Below are 22,984 nucleotides of genomic sequence, written 5' to 3' on the forward strand. Positions count from 1 at the left end.
TATTTTTTTCTCCATCAATTAACACAAGGTACTGTAGTCGTATTTATGAGTAATACCTTGCTGCGTGTGACACACACAGCCCACACATCTCAGTTGCATGGGCCAATGCACATGAATGCGTTAATGGCACATTTCCCAGATCCAGGCAATAAAGCAACTACAAATGCAATACGTTGTACAAACAACATCAGATTGACTTACTGGGTCTGATATCATCTTGCCAAATGGACAATTTTTTCGTGCCATATTTTGTGTAAAAATGGCTTAACTTTCCATAAAGTATGTTAGATTTTCATTTCCTAAAAAAAAAAATAGTGGCTTTGTTATCCAAAAAAAACCCTCCAGGGATGAAAATAGAGCCAGCTATTTCTTGAGTGGGGATGCTGCTGTGGGGTAATCGTGTAATGGTTAACAGACCCATATGCACTTTTAACGTGTCGTATTATACAGTTCATGGAACCCTTGTAATTTACTTGTTGATTGTGCTTGATCTATTTCTCAGCAAATTGTGCATAACTCTGAAGTGAGACCAATACAATTTTATGATTAATAATGGTAATTTCACGTATTAATGTTTTAGTGTGTCAATTCAGAAACAAAGCACGTAGCTGTTCTCCAACTCTGGCTACGGTCTGCATGCGTAAGCGCTACGGCGTTAATGCGACGCAGGGTGCAGCCCGCGGAGATGACGCGAACTTTCAAGGGAGACCGTGGTAATGTACACCCGTAATATGTCTGTTTCCACAACAATTAATTCGTCGCGAATAAATATAAATTGAGCGTAAACAACGTGCAGAACGGACGCCGACACTGCGTGTGCTGTAAGTGGTGGGCGGGGGGGGGGAGATGGCTGTTGTTTTCTTCCACAGTGCCCTGTCAGCAACACTATAATTACAGGTGTGATGCGTCCCTGAGGGTTTGTTCTCATTTAGGAGACTTCCTGCCCAGACCTCATTAGAGCGTGCCAGCTTAGAGACATCGTGCTTGCCACCCCATTATTAGGTGCTGGGGAATAATGAGGGATGTGTCTCTGACAAGTGACGTTTAGGTGTCAATTATTCCGCACGTAATTACACAGGTTGTCGGGTTAACAGTTGAGACATGCAGGAGCTGAGCAATATTCTATTAGACTCGCAAGTGGTCCACACCTTAATTGAGACTGTAACATAGCTTATGAAGCTGGGGCCTAGCGGTAGCACGATCCAATGTTTATCCGTACGCATTTATAATCCTGCTGATATTTTGGCGTCTGTTATTTTTAGTTTTTGTTAAATGTCACCCCGAGCGATCGAATGTAACAATGGCAGAAACATTGAAGCCACTACCGCGGCGTTTGACAACTAAACTTCTTTCGTGTCTTCATAACTACGATCTTGTGTAATAATGGCGGTGCAATTACGAGCACGATGCTGCACTCTCTTTTCAGTGCTACCTAATAAATGTTAGTAATATAAATCACCTCCGGCAACAGCACTGACAGCATTGTGTGAAAGATGTGTGTGTGTGTTTCACCAGGCTGACAACGGCTTGTAATATTGCTATAACACATTCCGTGTGAGGTTCTGATGGAAATCTGACTTCCTTCATGTCCCTTGTATGCTGAGCGGTTTATAAAGAGGTGCACGGTAGAGAGCCTGCTTTAAAAAAATATCCTGAGGGGAATTAAAAGTTCCTGGCAATAGGAGATGGTTCGTAAGTTTGAATACTTGTTACACAGGTGTAAGCTGGAAGCAGATAATTCATAAGTCATCATAATTATCACCATAGTTGTTTACAGCTTATTTATCTTCATCATGTCATGCCATTCTCATTTTACAGCACACTGTGTGAACTGGCTTCTCTTAAAATAATTTAGTAAGGTAATTTGCAGAGAAGACCAGTCAAATATATGTATACCTATTACAATATATTCTCACCTACAGTCTGATTGATCATATTGTGAAGCTTTTAAAGTTTTACTGAAAAACAATAATATGAATGTATAATTTTACCATCAAAATACTTGATCAATTATTGCTAGGAAAAAAAACACGCATTTCACCTATCGGTGACTGAAATGACAGCTAGTATGTGAAATTTGTAAAGATAAGGTTGGTCAATTGAGACCACTCCACCATGAACCGGTACCTATTGAGTGTGGAGCTCTTTTGAGTGGGACACTTGTGGTGGAGGTATTTGTGGTAATTTTATTTAATCACCACGTTCGGGAAGATGTTGCTAAAATGGTTAACCTTTCGAGACCTTGAGATTTGATCTACAGCAATAAAATGCAATTTGAGCAATTACCGTGCCGCAATATGGGTTATGCGGGGATGAGTGGATGTGTGATTTGTAACTGTCTCATTGATTTCCTTGCCTGCTGTCACCCAAAGTTTTTAAAAGGATTACACAGTTCTGTTTTCTGAAGGGGGTGGAGGGAGGAGGGAAATACATCTCACACTTTTGTACACGAGCTGATCGACATTGGCGCTCGGTGGAATCAATCTGTGCTAAAGTGCGGGCTGAAATTTGCTGCAGAACTGCCTCGTCTAACGTGAACCTGAATGTGCAAACTCTTTTACAAACGTTAAACCTGGAATTGTACATTTCAAACGATGCCTCGGGGAGGCATCCTGTCGTTAATGAACGGTAACAGTTAACTTGCAAACTTCAACTCAAAGTCGCGTGCGTTTTTTTTCGCAGGCACGCACACCACAGCCTCGGTATCCACCCCTCGCATTTAAAACTGAAAAGTCGGAGCCGCGCACTCTCCCCCATTGAGGGCTCAGTCGGAGAGTCGCAGTGTGCGCACACGCACACGGACGTGATGCGCTGTTAACGTATTTAAAAAAAAAATCGACCGGGACAGCTTTTTTGTAGGAAGCTGCGGCACCACACTCTGAATGCCTCCCCAGGGAACTTTGGAAATGCTAGTTAGCATCTGGAAGGATAAGTTGTGAAGAAAAAAAAAACACATTGAATTGGTTGGTTTAGGCTGATGAACACTCAGGGTTGGCTGCCGGTTCATAATGAGCAGAAACAATGTGCAAGTGAGAGACTTGCCCTCCCACCCACCCGGGCCCTTAATGACACTCGATCACACCGATGAAATGTGAAGGGACACCCCTTAATTGACTTCCCAGATGCAGCGATGCGACCAAAATTTCCGTCTTTTATTTTTCTTCGTGAACCAAGTTTAGTAATTCCGAGTAGAGGTAATTTGTAACGGTTTTTTTAAATACGTATTTTAATGGCAGGTTTAAAACTTTTAATTTATTCTTCTTTTATGTTTCTTAAAGCCATTCCAAAAATGGTAATTTCAAAGAGAAATGCACTTTCTTGGCTCCTTAATATGATAAGCATTTAATAAAACATTGATATCTAAAACATTACTTCTTGCACAAAATAAATAGCATTTCAATAGTCAACCATTAAAATTTGCACATCTGAAATATTATCTCCAACAAAAAAGCACATTGCTCTAAAAAAATTATAGTCAAGAGGACGAGAAAAAATTCCGTCTGAATTGTGATAATGGGCACTCGCTACAAGGAATCTGAGCTTCCGCGCTGTGGTGTAATGTGCGTATAGGATGGCATGTAACAGTAAATAGGAACACGAAAAAAAAGTGTGAGGAATATTTTCATGCCATTGTTCAGTCACGCCAACTCTGGCCCCTTCTCAACAAACCGAGAACCACCACCCTAACCTCATCCACCCCCTTCCCCAAGCCTATCTTCTTACCCCCTCCGCCCTCCGCCACATCCTTTCACCCCCTAAAATCCCACAGAATGCGTGGGCGTTTGAATAGATGTAGGATGCATAATGCCATAGCCCCGTATTGGCCTTCCCAGTCACGTCCCAAGCACAGTGAAACAGAGCCTCACTTCATTGGGCGCCCATCACGGACCTTCACGCTTATAGAGCCGTTACCCCCAATTGTCGTTACGCTCCTGTGGAAATTACTCGCCTCCCAGCAATTAACTGAAACATCCCAATTTTTCACACCGATGCTCGGTGTTGGAGCATAGTTAAATGCGAGACGTTTATTGGTTCTTTTTGCAGCGTGGCACAAGTAATGGACCACTGTTCAACTAAGAGCCGCACTAAAATAACTATGATAAATTTAAATTTTGCCAAGTTAATATCTGAAATGGCAGTGACGTTTGTTATAATAGGATTTCTTCCAGTGTGTTTCGCTACCTTCATATATCACTTTAATATACATTTTATTATAATCTCAAATAATTCCGGGATGCAAATTACTGACGTATAGCATTCAGTGGGTTTTTTTTCTTTCGTGTCTAATGCAAACTGCAACATTCTGAGATTGGCAATTAGTTAGACTTTTTTTCCCAGCGAGATCATTACGCCGTGTTCTTGTTTCAGCAGTGTTGTGCTTTATCAGATTGGAACTCATTAAGACGTGCCTCCCCTAGGGAAATCCCACCCTCGCCTGTCAGGGGCTTTACAGAGGTCATGGTCTGTGGCTTTAGCAAAAGATCTGACCCCCTGCTGACCCACATGAGATCTCCCAACACCACCTCAGCCTAACCCCCCCCCCCCCACCAACTCCCCCATAGCCTATTTCTCTCGGTCATCAATCCAAGAAAGGGCTTTCGCTTCCCCCCCCCCCCCCCCCCCACTACTAGATGTTTAAAATGAACGACCCGAGGCTTTTAGGCATCGGCAGAGCCAGAGGCGGCCAAACCATCTCACCATCAGTCTTGGCATCTACAAAATCTGCAGCTACGGTGGGGGAGGGGGACCACGTGGCCGAGCGAGACCCTTAGGGAATGCACATGGATGGATTAACAAAAAGCAGTTCATTTATCAATTTTTAGTTCAGCTACACAGTATAGTAGAGTATGGTGTTAATGTTAATTTCCTCTGTTTAGTTAACCAATAGCATCTGGACCTTTCCAATGACCTCCTGCTGCAGTGAGCCTTTGCCACTTCATATAGCCTCAAAGGGCACCTAGCCTGGCACAGGCATTTATATAGATGTTACAAGCACTTAGTGACCACGATACCAGCCAGGTATTTATGTGATGTGTGGCAGCGCAGCGATTAGCACGCTGACTGACCGGAGTTTGAGTCCAGCCATTGATAGCGTAATCAGACAATTATATCTGAGGCTGCACCTCGTGATTTATTTATGGTCGTGCTTGGGTTTTATACACCAGGTGCGTGGCATTCAAAGAATAAAAAGGGCAAAAAGGGTAGATAGAGGTAGAGTAGCACTCCTGGATCTCCCAAGTCTTCCAAAATTATCATCAGGAAAGAAGAAAACCCATAGATGACAGAGACTTTACTGAATTAAAATCCTATAACGTCCATATTGCTTCTATGTTTAAGATTACAAAGGGGGTGACTTAATGAAAAGTGACCTAAATCACATTTCTGTTGTGCTTTATTTTACCTTGTGTAACTAAGATGCTGCACAGGCTCCGAGTGGAACAGCCTATGGGTTTAATACTTCAAAACAAAAAGATGATTGTGCTACCTTCACGTAACATTGCCATTCGAGCTGTCACAATGAACTTACGAATGAGGGTATATCCTCATGCTTAGGAATGCTTTCTGGAGTTCCCCCCAATATGTAGACATTCATGGATGATGCGATGGCTGTAGCACAATTCAAATTGAAGTAGTGGATAATAGCAGCACAAAACTAAGCCCTGAACCTGTCCTGTGCCTCCCCTTGGTCAGCTCACCCCTTAAACGAGTGTCTGAGATGTTAAAAAGCAGCACCAGGGATACAAAGGCAGCCAGGCTTGATACTGGCCTACCCATTCCACCTGCATGCCATATCAGCATGTATAGAGTCTCACTAACAGCACTTGCCCCCAGTCTATAAGGCTGAACATACACATTTATATATCCAGTCGACTCAGCCTCAAATGAGTACCTGGTACAGTGTGTAAACATTGCCACTGGGGAGACAAATGCGGTCGGACGTGGTGCTGGCCACCCACCCCCTCGTGTGCCGTGCCAGCTTTCATGATAGGTGCTGGCTAACAGCACTTGCCCTAAAAGTCTGTAAAGGCCATAGGAGGTATCTTTGTCTTTCTTTATATATCCAGGCAAGGTAAAATGTCTCTGGAAGACATTTCTAGACTGAGAGAGCAAAGTGGTGTCTGCAATATATTGTAATTAATATTGTTAATTCGTGATGGCCAGTAATTCACTTTGAACCAGATTCATCAAAACAATGCCTCGTAGATACATTTTTGCAAGAAACACCATGCACTTTCTCTTTGACCCAGTGAATATTCTGTTGCTGTCTGCATTAAAATAATTCATATTTTAAGTTGTTTACTGACGTACTTGTGAATAATATTAAAATTTAAACATCATTTATGTATTATTCAACTAACCACTTTCCATAATGAAACATGTCTAGCTTTCAGCCCGTAATGCATGCTGAGTAATTGAATGGCATTCCACGCGTAAGTATTTTAGATCAGCAGACAAGCAACGCAAATGCAAATCCATAGAGTACCTTTTTTTCAATAATTGAAATCTCTTCTTTGAATCTTCCACAGACCTCTGGACCACCAGCTGTAAACTACCATCACTACAAAGGAGCACTCCATCTGCCATTAAAAGTAAGAGAGGGGGTCCCTTTGCTATCCATGCACGTTGAAAAAGATTTGAAGGATCAGGCCAGCACTTTGATCTCGTGGCAGATCAAAAGCTCTTATCTTTTCTTTAATTCATACAGGGACTGGCTGACCCCCAACCCCTTTCCCTCTGGTATGGGCTGATCTTAGTTGGGAGCTCAATAGGCGATGGCGATTGTTAATGCATGATTTATTCGCTCCGATGCCCCCCCCCCTTGCTCCCCTCCGGCAGCGCCTCCGGCCAATCAGCCGTTCACAGCAAAAGCCCTCTTCACTCGCGATGATCCGGGGGGCGTGCTAATTTGAGAGCCATTATCACACCAGTGCATGTGTCTGCTGGGCATCTGACATGTTTAAAACATGAGGGGCCTTCCTTTTCAAAGGTGCCATTGTACTTTCCTCTTTTTTTGTTCTTTTGTCCTTCGCTTTTTTAAAATACAAATGAAAATGTGTTTTTAGTAGAATTTGACACAGGTTTGATACAGTTCCCCCCCCCCCCCTGCACTATCTCACTTGCTGCATTGCAGAATATATGTTTTGTTGCAAAGTAAAGAGTACCCTTTCTACAAGTGTCGTTTTGAAACAAAACGAGCAGACTTAACATTGATATAACAAGAGGTGTTACCCTTTATATTGTTAACATTGTATGTTGGCTTATGCATTCAGCTTTTGTTTAGGAAAGGTAAAAAAATATTGAAAATGTATTTACAAAATTAAAGGTCCTCGCAACATTTTTATTTTATGAATGTAAGACATGAAGCCGCTTTAACCACGTGTAGCTGAACATATCACGGCACGCGGTTGCAACTATCCGTCTAAAAATATCGATACGAGGAGACCGTTTATAAATTCCGAAACCATTAGAAGAAGCATCAACGTACTCGGCACAACGCTATTTCAATTTCGGCCGAGTAATCTCGGGTCTGAGTTAATAATCAAATTTGTCATGCATTCCCAATTGAGTCCACAGATTACATCATAAATGCCCAACAACGGTAGGCTTTCATGGTCAAAACAAAGAACGGAGAACAATAGAACTTGAGCTGTTTTCTTACTTATAGATTGGACGCCGATGTTCTTTCATTGCCATTTAGCTCCAGCAGATTACGGCTTCAAAGCCACGGATTCCCATCTTTTGAGAACTCTGGCGGCCGCAGCTGCCGCGAGGACAAAAGTACCACAAATAAAAAAAAAATCCTCACCCCAATTATCTCAGAAAAGAAAAAAAACTGCCCATTAAAAAAAAAACCCGAAACCCATTTTGACAATGGCACGTTCCGTCGTTTGGAGGGGTTTGCTGTGTCTCACCCCCTTGCTTCTGAGAGCGTGGGGAAGTGCGGATTGTGTTGGGGGCTGGGGGATCGTGAGTGACAGAGACGTGGAAGAGGAAGGGCTGTCGAGAGGGCTTGATGACTCCAGCTTTAACAATAAGCAAAAAGCCAGCGAGAGCTGTCGGGAGCTGCATCTCCTTTGCCCTCTCATTAGGGTGCTCAGAATGTGTAATGGGGCGGCCCACGGCAAAAACCAACGGCAAATCCACTCCACAGCCTCGTGCTGCAAGTACAGCTGGATTCTTGCTTGAGCGCACCCGTGCGTGTACATGTATATAGTATGTGTGACCCCCTTTGTAAATTCCACTGCTGGATAAGGGCTTTAGATCCTCCGTGCCGTGTGGTTCGAAGGGGGAGGGTCATTATATAATCGAGTGCGCGTCACCATGCTGGTCGGTGAGGGATGAAGGTGGGAAGCATAAACGTCGGAGCATATATGTGAAGTACAACAATGTTTTTGTCTGCACTGCCCTCTCTTGCCCATAGAATAGCTGTGCATTTTAAAAAAAATACCCGATTTACGCTTGTTTTTTTTGCCCAAGCACTATCCACTTCCAATTAGCACGGTTGGCTCCAGAAATAATTGATATATACATAAAAAAACAGGGTCAACGCTGCTGAGCATTCAGGATCTGATGAAATTGGGTGCATTTTGGGTGGTTTGGTCATTGCCACCGTGCGCTTGAAGTGTCCTTCGAGAAGACCGTCGTTGCAACACAAATTGCGGACTAGAAAATATGCCACACATGTAGACGACATCGTATTTTTATAACCTTCTACAACGTGGGGCGAATATGAACGCAAGCCAGCATTGTACTCAATAAACACAAACGTTCCCTTGTATCTTATGACATTTCTTCGTTGCGAGTACCTTCTATGAAAATTAATGGCATTGTCTGTAATTGAACATATCAGCAAGCCGTGCAAATAGACGTCTGCTAATTACACACAATTCATCAGCACAGCACCGCGTGTCCGTGTCAAGAGCGGTTACATCCCTCACATTCACAAGCACACGAATCCCGAACGTAAACATATTTTGAGAACCACCGTGAACATTGGTTCCTAAATACACACGCACATGTCCACCAACATTGAGCAAACACACAGCCACAATAAAATCGAGAATCCCGGAGAGAATCCTGCCCACTAAGCCCGAGAGTTCAATTACACAGCAGAGTGGCGCCCAAAGACTCGCCGGTGAAGGCTACGGGGCGAGACGGGCCAGCCGGCGGCTGCGCGTTGATTGCTTGCAATCTACATAAATCCCCCTGTTGTTTTCCCCGCCGCCGCCGCCGCCGCATGGGCAGCGTCCCGTGAAATGGCACGGCGGAGCGCGTCTGCTTCGCCAGATGCTGATATCTGGCGCGTCGGGCCAGGGAGCGAGAAATGAGGCCCCGCGGGCCGCATGCTGATTCGCTTGTCTCCGAGTCTGTTTCTCTCACACTCACCTTGTAGCGTACACCCAGCCACTACTGGCCCACGGCACACACTGAACCACCCGCCCACCTGCTACTGACCAAACCCACATATTCACCCACCCAATATTGACCCACCCGCCCACTACTGACCCACTCACACACCCACTATCAACTGCTGGCACGCACACACACGCCCATCTACCCACTACCGACTACCGAACGACACACACACACACCCATACATTCACACACCCATACATTCGCACACCACTACCAACTACCGACCCACTCGCACCCACATGCAGTGCCGACCCACCCTATAACTCCACATACCCACTAATGACCCATTAATTACTCATCTACACACCCTAAACACACCCACCCAACTACTGAACGTACCCGCCACGTGCCTTATACAACCAGCCTCTTTCACCCCATTATTTATCGCTGTGCGCATCTTCCACCTCGTACAATAGCAGTCATCGCAGCGTCCTTCGTGCACACATTTAGTATTGTTTAATGTGTTTAGCCAGAGTGAATTGGTCTAATTTTCTGAGGAGTCTCTAAAGGGGGTGGAAAGTGGAGTGTCATCGACCGTATTCACTCTCTTTCAGAGTGGAAAAATGGGAAAAAAGTTGAACGTGTAACAGTTGGCACATTAGCATCACTTGACTAATTAGGTAGGCAAATTTAAGTACGGAATTTATCATGGAAATCTCATATCGCCGGTGGCAAAGTGTGCTGCTGCTTTAACCTTGCACACTTTAAAACACACTCTCAATTGCTTTATATTTTCCCTAAATCCACACTATAATGTTGACAGATCAAAGGGTTTTCTCCCTCCCCCCCTTCTATACCTAAAGATATAGAAGGGGGAGTTTGGCACTATACAAAAATGTATTTTCCTGGTAAATGTGTTTGCAAGAAATGAATCATGTGTTTTGGTTCTGGATGGGTTTTGCATTCATCCAACAAACCTATTTTGACTTTGCTTATTTGTAGAGCTTAACCGATGATTATCACTGTGTAACAAAAAATATATATTTTGTTCCTGGGTAGTAAGTGTCATTTTCTAATTGCTTATGCCTCAAAAGCACAAATGGCTATTATCTCCAGAAACTTTGCTTTTGTAACCAGGACAGAAAAGCAAAGGTAATCATCCACTCCGTTAATAACACTGTAACAAAAATGTTTTTTTTTGTTCCTGGGTAGTGTTATTTTCTAATTGCTTATGCCTCAAAAGTTCAGAAAATGGCTATTATTTCCCCACAGACTTTGCTTTTGTGACCAGGACAGTGCTATTTAGAATTTACCTATTTTAAATGAAAAAACGGGCGAATTTGTGTATTTTCGTTCACATAAAGTCCTGGTCACAAAAGCAAAGTTTGTGGGGAACAATAGCCATTTTCTATACTTTTTAGGCATAAGCAATTAGAAAATAAGCTTACTACCCAGGAATAGAAATTGTGTTACGTAGTGAATTATTCAAGCGATGGGTTACTTCAGCCGATGACGCGACGAATCGGATGGAGGAGGGGAAATGTTCCATTTCTGTTCCCACGTGTGCCGCCGGATAGCGAGTGAACACCAAAAAAAAATATTTTTCCAAGGAAAACTTTCCATGAGATGTGGAATTTGTGTGAACATGTGCTTAACTATTTGACTAGTTTGAAAACTCATTTCTTTCGAACTGCGTTTGTGTGTTTAGTTTGTTGTCCTCTCAATTAGCATGGTTGGCTACGTACGGTGCGAAAGAAAGTTCAACATACGTACATACATAGTTCCTACTATGCTAAAATCCCTAGATGTCATGTCTTAGGAACACTCTATCTTTTAATCAACTTTCAATTTGCCTCGCCTATGGTCCTTAAGCATCAATGTACCGATATACAAGCAGATGATTAATTCATTTGCCTCACAACGAGCCTCTCGCTGAGTTTCAAGGCTTATTTTAAAGAAGATACCACGTGATATATTTAAATATACACACACTCCTTTTTGAAGATGTTTTACTGATTTTATTTGTGGGAGCAAGTCGGACTGGCTGGAGTAAAGCCCACGCATAGCTAACAACCCAGCAGCCTACTTTGCCGAATTTGAAATTGAATCTGGAAATTATTGCAATTTTCTTTTCGAGTTACGGACAAACCTCCCAGAACTCAGAGCGAAATCAGAAATCGGCACGACCCGAGCGCACCCCCACAGAGCAGCCGCGCAGCAGCACAACCGGGATGCGTGCGCGTGCGCGCGCCACAGCACCCGGCCACATGTTATCTCGTCGGAGGCAAATCGATGATAACATCACGATGCGAGGATGCGTACCCGCCACTGTTTTTTTTATCCCTGGCGACCCTGGCCCCCCCCCACCCACCTCCCCCATCACCGATTTTGTTTTTAGCCCTGGCGACCCTTCCCTTCCTTTGTGAGGACCTCCTTCCCGCTTTTGCGCTCCACGCCCACAAACCGGCTCCCTTCCCTCCGGCCCATCGCGTATTCGGCCAGGAGGCCGTTCCGGGTCAACGCGTTGTGGTGGCCTGTGAGAGGACATCTGTTTGAGGCTGCGACTGCGGCTCGCTGGGACGTCGTTCTCAGCCCGGAGGGGTGTCGCCTCTTTATTGCAATGAGTTTGCACTGCATTGCACAGAGGGGGTCGGAGCTGGTGTGGTGACGATGGCTCCTAGCACCGGCCACTGGACGAGCCTGTCTGGCGTCACGTGCGCACGCCTGCACACACGTGCTCGTGCGTGTCGAAGCGTGTGGAAGCGTGCGCGTTCACGGTTCGCGCACTATGAGCACTATGCCGTGAACCTGGTTATCTGGGTTTGATTCCCGGCCCTGGCTAATAATGTCAGTGGAGAGTATCTGAACCGGACCAACACTCAGCCTAGACGTGGGAGCATAGAATTGTAGTAATGTACAGCAATGAATTTGGCTGCACTGCCCGCTAAACTAAATTTTTTATTTTACCAGGTGAGGCCCACTGAGCTTACTTAGCTCTTTTTCAGAAGTGACCCGGCCACAAATGATAGCTCAACGAAGTGGCATATCATCTGGAAATGTATAGCAGCCAAATACTCTAAACGCATGATTATAAATGTGGAGGGACAAACCGGAGGACCCGGAGAAAAACCAACGCAACCACGGGGAGAGAGACACTGTAAACTCCAAATATACAGGCGTCAAGGTCGGAATCGAACCCACGGTCTCTGCCTTTAGCACCTGTTGTGCATGGTGGTCACCCTTCCATGTATTATCCAGGCCCCATCCTGCTTGGCTATCAAAGGTGTGCTGAGATGGGGCACATTGCCTACGATTTATTTACGCGCTATGCGCGTCTCAGCTTGTAGTATTTGTTGCAGTGTACAGAATGTTTTTTTTACCCCCCTGACAGATTGGGATTCTAATCTGGTCAGAAGGAAGTTAGCATAATTGATCAAACATTTAGACTGGCCTTCCTTCAACGCATGTTCATTATAGACAGGCCTGCAACACGTCAGTTCTTTTGAAGTACGGGTTTAAGCATCTCTGTTGCAGAGAGGTTATTAATTTACTCGGCATAGCTTGTCCGAAACCGGCAAGGCCCGGGTAAACTGTTTGGTGGCCCAGGTGCATGAATAATACAAACACAAAAAACGGATTCCCCAACACCGCATTGCTCTGTGTACGAAGAGCGTGGGTGGTGAACAGTCAGAGGTGCCGATCACAGCTCCCATGGCGAACTTTAAGTGCTTATCTTCTGCACCTGGGACCAGAGCTGCCTTACAAGCCCCATCATTCCTCCCTACAATGCGCAGCTATAATTAGTAAACTGAGGATAAAAGGGTTGCAAGTGGTGGCGGGGGGGGGGTTGGTTTAAGAGATGTAAAAAAATAATTACTGGAGCTGGTAAATTATTCATTCACTGAATACCACCTTGGCTTCTGAGAAATACATATATAAAATACAAAATATTGCAGGATGAACCCCGCCGGCAGTGTGAGATTATTTATTATTGAGATGTTAGAGATGGAGTAGTGATGCATGTGTGCGAGTGTGTGCTTTGAATATATTTTGAACAGTCTGGTATAATTCTAAAATAAAAATGTCGGTCAATGTTTCGGCAACTGATACGAATGTTTAAACGTAATGGAAGGTTCCCCCCACCCGACACGATTACAATCCCACGAAAATAATCTGGAACCAGAAATCTTAATGAAAGTGAAACGGCGAAAAAAGAAAATGACAGCCATTGTGCTATGAGACTCTTTAATTATATGCAGATAGATTAAGTGCAGAGAGGGGGCACATTTATATCCGCTTATTGTCGAGCATCTGAATGGCACTTCTGGGCCACATTAACATAACAAGCGCACAAATTACACTCAACGCTCATAATTAATCCACTTAAGATGCAGAACATGGCTGGAGTGGAGAGTGGGTGGGGCGCGACTTTGCCAATTTATTGCAATTCAATGCCGATTTGTTGTTTCCCCGCTAATTGCCTGCGCTACAGCCTGAGCAGGTGCTCCTGCAGGCTTTTGTGACCCCCTTTTTCTATTTGCCAGAATGTTTCCCCCCCCCGTCCCCCTAGAGCTAAGCCACGATAACGAGCCGTAATTAACACACACACGTCAGCGCTGACATCCAGCGTCCCCGGCACTAATCCGCTCCTGACAACACCACTGGCCCTCCTTTTGTTATTGCCCTGTTTTCACCTCCCCGCCACCTCGTCCTCCTCCTTCCACCCACAAGCGTCTCCTTGTCGCCATTATCATCCCACAGTCACTCGCCTCCCACCCCACAGCCAGCCACCCACCCACCCAATCTTGCCTTTTCAACAAACATTTACCAAGCTCATGTTTACCTACAGATTTAATCTCTCTCTCCTGTCACCTTCTGTTACTGCAAGGACAGTAGAGTTAGTAGCTTGTATTTGTTTGGGTGGGGGGGTGTAAAGGTTGATCGTCTGATATGAAATGAAAGATGCAGGGCATCGCTCTCCCTGCCTCCAAACCTCGACACTCGGCCCTTTAACTTTAACTTTGGCACAAAACAAAAGCTCATTACCTTATTTAAGACGGTGAAAATTATGCCCAGTCCTTGCTGATGGGATATTTAAAGATGTTGTGATTGAGGTTTTTTTTGATATTTGATGTAATATACAACGCCACGTATTTACGCAATGATCATTTATTTTGCCGCTTGCAAAACAGTTTCACTTACCTGGCAATTTTAAAATTCCAACCGAGTGCGGCGTTTTGAATTTCACCCCCCCCCCCCCCATATATATTGCTTGTGACACGCCACTTGAGTTGTATTATTACCTTATACGTACGCCAGTAATTGACTTCAATGAAGCTGAAAACAAAAGTCTTTTGATATTCGGCCACGAGCATTTGCATTTCACTGTGCATTTGCACAACTTCAAGAGTAGCCCTCGGCAGAAAGGCATCCTTGTACTGGAGGAGAAGGTCAATTTAAATATGGAGAGGAGACAAGATCGGCTGTGGATTGATTCGGGAGATGTTTTTTTGTGTTTCGTGGCAACGTGTACACTTGCAACGGACTATTGACGAGAATATAATAAATTAGGCTATGTGGTTGCTTTGTTGTTGTTGTTGTCTCTTTGTTATGTTTCCTGTTGATATAAACAGCCAGTCAAAGTTTGTATACACAGCCAGTCAAAGTTGGTATACACAGCCAGCTTTACTTACTTCCCAGGTGTTGGAAAGGCTTGAAGTCCAAAACCAATGCACTTTTATTAATGTTGCAGCCGGGAAGGGATTGATCCTGTACTTTCTGCCTGAAAAATTATTCCGTAGATGTGCGTTTTATTTCATTTTGACTCTGTGCTGACAAATTATTCGAAAGATATACACATTATTTCATCTTGACTGCAGTTTCCCCACCCGACTAGGGAATTACAAGACAGAACATTAAATCATCTCAGCAAGTCTCCCCGACAACAAATCTTGCGGAGACGCCATTCTTGTCCGTCACTATTCTTTTCCGGAGAAACTTATATCGCAGCACGAGTCCCACGGATTGTGAAGGGAGGTACAGACAGATAACAACCACCCCGTGTAGAAAGGCAATCACCTCTAACAGGGCTGGCAGTGATTTAGATAGCTACTTGCAAGAGCCATCAGAAAGCAGACACAATATTCTCTTTGGAGCACGTTAGGAATTTTATGGTGCACATTTTTCTTTGTCTTGCGGCTAGCCTTTATTAATCCTTAGAACATTGCTTCTGTGCCTGCCACGACGACTGCCTGTGGAGATTGAGAGGGAAAATGGAATAAAATATTCCCAAGGCTCCACAAGCGTAAATATGAATTAATGGCATCAAGACATAATGGAGCAGAGCTGGAGATTGAGTGCGTTTCAGTAAATGAAAATGGCTATAAACAAAAAAACCCTTTCAGATAGGAATTTTGTTACATTACATATACTGGCCAAGTGTGATGCAGTGTGGTGAAGATATTAACATGATCCAAAAAAAATTTTAAACCGTCTTATTATATCAGAATAGATTTTCCCCTTTTTTCTGGCAAAAAACAGATGTTAAGATGTTAAAACACCAAACTGAAACCCTTTGAGCCTCGTCTCAAACGGTGTTAGACCAGAGGACGCCAAAAGGCGTGATTCCTTGTAAAAGGTTTCAGTTTGGTGTTTTAACATCTTAACACCTATATTATTGGTTCTTTCAGTAAAGTTACATATAAGGGAAACAATAAAATAACAAAAATAAAAAATATATAAAACAATAAAGTTAAAAGGATTAATAAAGGCTAAATTAAAACAATAAAATTGTTTCCCTTCTACGTGACTTTACCGAAAGAACCAAGAATATGAATCCCTGCAGTCACGAAAGCTTTAAATCAAAATCTCAACACCTGTTTTGTTGCCAGAAAAAAGGGGAAACCTAATCTCATATTTTGGTGCTGGCAAAGGAGGTCCCATGACGTCTTATTATACCTTCGATACGATCGGTAATAACTGATGACACAAACAATATCTACCTCATAACAAATGAAGAACGAACATGTTTGACGTACAAATCATCGTAAACCGATGGCTGTACACAGATGAACTATCAGCATGTTAACAGTCAAAACAAACGTCTTTGCGTAATGCATATAAAATGTGTCACTCCATTCGATAGTAATAATAATGATTTGGTCAGCATCAGCACCGTCGTGTCCTGTCGCAGCCTCTCATCTGGACGAGGTCACCACTTAAGTGCTGAACAAGCTCTGCCAATTTTCCTATTTAAGGATTTTCTTTCAAAGTCGCTGCAAAAGATACACCTCGATTCACCCCCCCCCCCCCCCCTTCAAATATATCTCGCTGGCATCTCATCATCATCATCGTTGAGGTAGAAGCGCCCACAATCTGGTCTCAATTTTTCTCTGTCTTGTCACTCGATGTGCGACCTTCCTTATCCTCTTATGCGACACAATAGCGGTGATTGTGGCATTTTTCATTCTTGCCGAACAAATGAGGTGCAAAACGATTAATTACCACAATTAAACGGAGTAATGTCTCCCGCATTAACTATCCCCCGGAATAATTTGTCTGCTTTTTGTTTGTTTATGCAAAATTGGGACAATAATGCCCCTCATTAATAATAATCACGTAATAATAAATGAATAAGCCAACGAAGTGAGACATTATTAGCATTGCTGTGTGCTTGGATGCACGTGTCTCACGTGACCCTGCATATTTATGCACCGCGAGCTGATTGAAACTGGCATAACATTTTTAATTAATTTAACGTGTTTGATTCTTTTTTTTAAGCACACGTTCACCATGTACAGCTTGCTCGAGTTTTACAATTTTTTTATTGCTTTTTGGTAATTTTAATCGAGTTAATAATATTGTTTTTAAATGTGTATTAGCAAAAATAAATATATAAGCAGCACAATTACGACACCTTGAGCAATTCCAATAAAGACAGCATTATTGGTTTTGGACGGATGTGGAGATTCAATGAGCACTAATGAAGGGCTTAGCGAGAGAAATAACAGCGAAGCTGGAAAGTCCAATCGGGGCTGGGAAGCAATAACCCTCGGCTAAAGAGCCAATAATCAAATTGATCTACCGAGCACTTTGTTTACCCGGAGGAGCAGTGTCAGGTTTATTGCTTCAGGAGAAGCTGCTCATGCATTATTAATCACGTGTCAGCCCCCCAATACTGCTCAAGTCAACTGGAAAGGTACATGAGTGCTTGCTCAACCAGGTTTGTGCAGATTATTTTTGTTCTGATCGATTGGCGCTGGCAATCCGCTGTTAGCTGGTAGCGGATGCCCACAGGGTCAGCATTAATAAATCTCAGTTCTGTTTGACTTTGCTTTGTTGACTTATGGCTGCCTTGACCCGCTGAGATAACAGTGTTTGCCAGGAGCAGGCAAATATGAAGAGTTCTTGCAGGTGGCTCATTTAGATTTATGAAGTTGTCGGTCATGGCCAACAGCCTTTGTGTCTGAGCACTGAAATTTTAACAAGGACATCCCAGTGGCTTTGAGACTGTATGCTTTTCTCTATAATTTATAATAAAAAAAATCCATGTAATTAATTGTGGATAAGTTTCTGTCGTATGATTGCCGCGTTTTTTTTTTTTGGGGGGGGAGGGAAGTGGTTAAATGGGAGAAAAATTTAGAATGGAGTAAATCTGTTAAATTAAGTAATCTTAGAAACAGAGTTTCTGTAAAAAAAAATGTTATGTGGTTTTGGAGGCTTACAAAAAAACACCCTGCACATCTTGAAAAAGACATTTGGCTTTCATGTTCTACACATTGGTATTCTAGACATGTTTATGAATATGCCTGAGTGCATACTAATATAGACACCAGCCATGAATCAAAGTGGAGAGAGATGGAGATATATAAGGGGGCACAGTGTTAAAACACTGCATCTCAAAATCAAAGGCCCTTTGATGAATGCAGTTGCTTTACTGTGTTAAGTGGCTACAGAAATCAAAGTGTAAATTTTGTTTTATGTCTACCATTAGGTGATACTCCTTTTTAAAGTAAAATTGCAAAGCCATTTAGATGGAACATGTTCCCAATCAATGTGTTGTGTGTTTCTGAATATAGTGAAATTTTCAAAAGAAGGCCATGAATAACAAATTAAAACAAGACTAAACACCGTCTCGGGAATGCTGCCTTGATCACAAACAGTTTTGTTATTTAACATTCATTTTGTGTACGTGTGGTTCTGTGCATACATGTATTTTCTATGCACTGCATACGTATATGCGTGTGAACCTTTATTTCACGAGAATATTTTTAAAACGGTAAAGAATAACAAACATACTCTGCGCTGCGTATTTTCGAGTCTCATTATTTCCACGCTGTTAATGTTTGAGCGATTGTGATGCCCTTGTCCAGTGAAACTGCGCTCTGAATCCGGCAATATGAGTTTGATTCTCACCCACGATTAAAATTCGTGCCGAGTGATATTTGTATTGGTCGCAAGCCTTCCCTTCATCAGCCCGCGCTGACAAGCACAGTGAAGCCCAGTATGGTCAACCAACGCCGATATAACCAACACGGCACACAGAGGCCTTCATCCAGCAGCGGGCAGAAAAGGGACGATAAGTTATTATGCTCATTTATTTACGTAACTTTTTTAACCTTTTTTATTCCAACAGATTATTTTAAATCCTTATGAAATTCAATAACGTGTCACCCTCACAAATAGATTTGTGGATGGGTGTTATTTAACATTGCAAAACACGTGTGTGGTGTGATGGTGTGTGCTTCCGCTTGGTGTGATGGTGTGTGTTGCCATGTGGTGTGATGGTGTGTGCTCCCACGTGGTGTGATGGTGTGTGTTGCTATGTGGTGTGATGGTGTGTGTTGCCACGTGGTGTGATGGTGTGTGCTTCCGCTTGGTGTGATGGTGTGTGTTGCCATGTGGTGTGATGGTGTGTGTTGCCACGTGGTGTGATGGTGTGTGTTGCCATGTGGTGTGATGGTGTGTGTTGCCACGTGGTGTGATGGTGTGTGCTGCCATGTGGTGTGATGGTGTGTGTTGCCATGTGGTGTGATGGTGTGTGTTGCCATGTGATGTGATGGTGTGTGTTGCCACGTGGTGTGATGGTGTGTGTTGCCACGTGGTGTGATGGTGTGTTGCCATGTGGTGTGATGGTGTGTGTTGCCACGTGGTGTGATGGTGTGTGCTTCCGCTTGGTGTGATGGTGTGTGTTGCCATGTGGTGTGATGGTGTGTGTTGCCACGTGGTGTGATGGTGTGTGTTGCCATGTGGTGTGATGGTGTGTGTTGCCACGTGGTGTGATGGTGTGTGCTGCCATGTGGTGTGATGGTGTGTGTTGCCATGTGGTGTGATGGTGTGTGTTGCCATGTGATGTGATGGTGTGTGTTGCCACGTGGTGTGATGGTGTGTGTTGCCACGTGGTGTGATGGTGTGTTGCCATGTGGTGTGATGGTGTGTGTTGCTATGTGGTGTGATGGTGTGTGTTGCCACGTGGTGTGATGGTGTGTGCTGCCATGTGGTGTGATGGTGTGTGCTGCCATGTGGTGTGATGGTGTGTGTTGCCATGTGATGTGATGGTGTGTGTTGCCACGTGGTGTGATGGTGTGTGTTGCCACGTGGTGTGATGGTGTGTTGCCATGTGGTGTGATGGTGTGTGTTGCTATGTGGTGTGATGGTGTGTGTTGCCACGTGGTGTGATGGTGTGTGTTGCCATGTGGTGTGATGGTGTGTGTTGCCATGTGGTGTGATGGTGTGTGTTGCCATGTGGTGTGATGGTGTGTGCTGCCATGTGGTGTGATGGTGTGTGTTGCCATGTGGTGTGATGGTGTGTGTTGCCATGTGGTGTGATGGTGTGTGTTGCCATGTGGTGTGATGGTGTGTGTTGCCACGTGGTGTGATGGTGTGTGTTGCCACGTGGTGTGATGGTGTGTGCTGCCATGTGGTGTGATGGTGTGTGTTGCCATGTGGTGTGATGGTGTGTGTTGCCATGTGATGTGATGGTGTGTGTTGCCACGTGGTGTGATGGTGTGTGTTGCCACGTGGTGTGATGGTGTGTTGCCATGTGGTGTGATGGTGTGTGTTGCTATGTGGTGTGATGGTGTGTGTTGCCACGTGGTGTGATGGTGTGTGTTGCCATGTGGTGTGATGGTGTGTGTTGCCATGTGGTGTGATGGTGTGTGTTGCCATGTGATGTGATGGTGTGTGTTGCCATGTGGTGTGATGGTGTGTGTTGCCATGTGGTGTGATGGTGTGTGTTGCCATGTGGTCTGATGGTGTGTGCTGCCGCGTGGTGTGATGGTGTGTACTGTCGTGTGGTGTGATGGTGTGTGGAATGAGTGCACTCGCGCGGAAGCATTGCCATGGACCTTGGTGTCAAGTGCTTTTCACACCTGGAGTGATCTTAGCCAAAAATAAGCTGCTCTATTAAGGTATCAACACCATTTCTGAAATGGTGGCTGGGCATGGATCTGTCCCTAATACCTCCGCGTGCACCATGCCAGGTTTAAAATATTGACTAAAAGGACACTAATCACCGGAAAAGTTTGAGTAGGCATTACGATGATCTAAGGGGCCGTCCATAAATGACCTCACGCACCTAATGGGGGGGGGGGGGGGGTCAGACATTTGTGACGATGTGTGACGAGGGGGGGGGGGTGGAGCTTTGTGACGTCATATTTGAGGGGGGGGTCTGCCTTTTTGTGACGCCATGTGACGAGGGGGGGGGGGGGGTCAAAAATCGTCCACAATCGCGTGACGCCATTTATGGACGGCCCCTAAGCCAAACTATTGCATTACGTGAATATTCATGTACATTTGCAGCCCATTGTCAATCCAGTGATGGACAAACGTCTACCCTACACTTTGTTTGACCATACTTCACCCCACCGGTCAGTGTGGAATGGTGAAAGAGGGTATGCCCAGGACTGATTCGGATATCAGCACTTGCCACTGGTGTTCACCATGCCTGGAAAATCCACCTCAAGTTGCTGTGTTCATTGTGCAACGTGCTAGGCACTGTTGTCTTGAACATACTTTCGTGCATGCAAATGCATGCAAGCATTGTTACATAGCCACGTTATAACATAGCATATTATTTGCATGCAGCAGTTGTGGATTACTATGTATAGCCATTGCAATTTATTTTAATTTCATTTTGTCTTTGGTTGCTGTTGCAAGCATTTGGAAATCCTTCCTATCGTCTCTTTTGCCCAAGTTCTAATAATATATTTGCTCCATTCAAACGACACATTTAACAGTTACCTATTGCACCTTAAAAAGTGATGTTTCTTATCGGCCCTGTGCTCGGTAACTGTGATTTAAAAAAATCGATATTTCAAAATGAATATTCAAGTTTCTGTTCCACCATAACTTTCCCTATTGCTAGAAAGCATCGGAAGGCATTTGGTTTGTCGGCCCATGATTTATATTTCAGAGCCAGAGGCATGGCAAAGTGCGTAAGTTTAACCTACTGTAGCAAATTAATGGAGCGTGGACAAGTTATGGCAGACCGGAGATTAAAATGCAACATTGAAAGGCATCTGGGAGACACGCGTGTGTTTTGTTAACCCTGGAACATACATAAACACTGGTTTGAATGGGACTATATTTGCCCTGAAACAGGAGAGTCACTGTTACACGCGCGCTGCACTCCGCACGTGCCATTGCCAAATCAGTCGCATGAAGGACATTTGTTTTATGCACGGTGTTATTTTCACGATTATAGTGGGTCCCACTGTATTTTTCCAAGGCGTGTGACATTCTCACGTGAAGTAATAACAAACTGTTTGCTCTCACGGTTAAATAATCTGGCAGGTCAAACTTAGCCATGCTTTCATATATATTTTAGACACTTGAAAGCAATTAGCTTAATTTCCACGCAGTTGTTTTGGTTGATTTTCACAGATTTGTTTTTGGTAGGGTTTGCATGCATGTGCAAATGCTTACCAAATTATTATTTTTATTGTAAATGTTGTAATAGACCGAGCTATGAAAATGTTTTGACGTCGCTAATCTTTGGAAGAATTTCTCCCGAATGGCTTTTCAAAAAGTTTTTTTTTACAACATGTCAGAACGAAAGCCTACCACTATTTTGCTTGACAGTAATTTGATGTGCCTAGTAGTATTATTATTATTTTTGTCGAGGAGAAAAAAGCTACAGAAAAAAAGTCAGGACACCCTGCCAACATGTGCTTTTTTCACCTCTTGAAAAAAGGCAGCTTTGAATTATCGAAACCATTTTTGGTGATGAGTGCTTATATTAATTTATTTAAAGGCAGAAAGCACTTACCCAACAGCCTTAATTTCCACACCAGTGTGGGCTGCTTGACAGCCAGTGCAGGAAAGCGCCTCTGCTGTGCTTGGTTGTGATGACTGTACATGATGTGATTACATTTCCTATTGTGCAAATTAGTCTCTCAACAGGATATAACCGAATGCCAAACATAAAGCACTTTGCCTCTTCGCTGCTGGAGTCGACTACTGAATTCTGGTAGCTAGAAACATTTTAACGTGAAGATTTTTTTTTATTTTAAAGATAACACATGTTAGGCTTCGCACACACACACACGCAAAAACAAAGCTTAAAAGGCACCGAATTTTCAATGACAAAAAAGGAGTAAAAATAACAGTTTTCATACGGATGAGCTGA

The 22,984-nt window shown here is 43.8% G+C and overlaps 1 long non-coding RNA gene across 2 annotated transcripts in view; it reads left to right on the forward strand.

Moving 5' to 3' along the window:
• The first annotated feature begins 208 nt into the window (after positions 1–208).
• Positions 209–22,984, forward strand: part of LOC116941983 (uncharacterized) — a 40,808-nt gene continuing 18,032 nt past the window's right edge. Inside the window, exons 1-2 of one of the 2 annotated variants that reach the window (XR_004402744.2) lie at positions 209–821; positions 6,528–6,590. This is a non-coding gene — a long non-coding RNA (uncharacterized LOC116941983). The remainder of the gene's footprint in view (positions 822–6,527; positions 6,591–22,984) is intronic. The other variant, XR_004402745.2, reaches the window with a different exon arrangement.

Source organism: Petromyzon marinus, chromosome 13, assembly GCF_048934315.1.
Source record: "Petromyzon marinus isolate PM22_M1 ecotype Great Lakes invasive population chromosome 13, UKy_Petmar_22M1.pri1.0, whole genome shotgun sequence".
Taxonomy (NCBI): domain Eukaryota; kingdom Metazoa; phylum Chordata; class Hyperoartia; order Petromyzontiformes; family Petromyzontidae; genus Petromyzon; species Petromyzon marinus.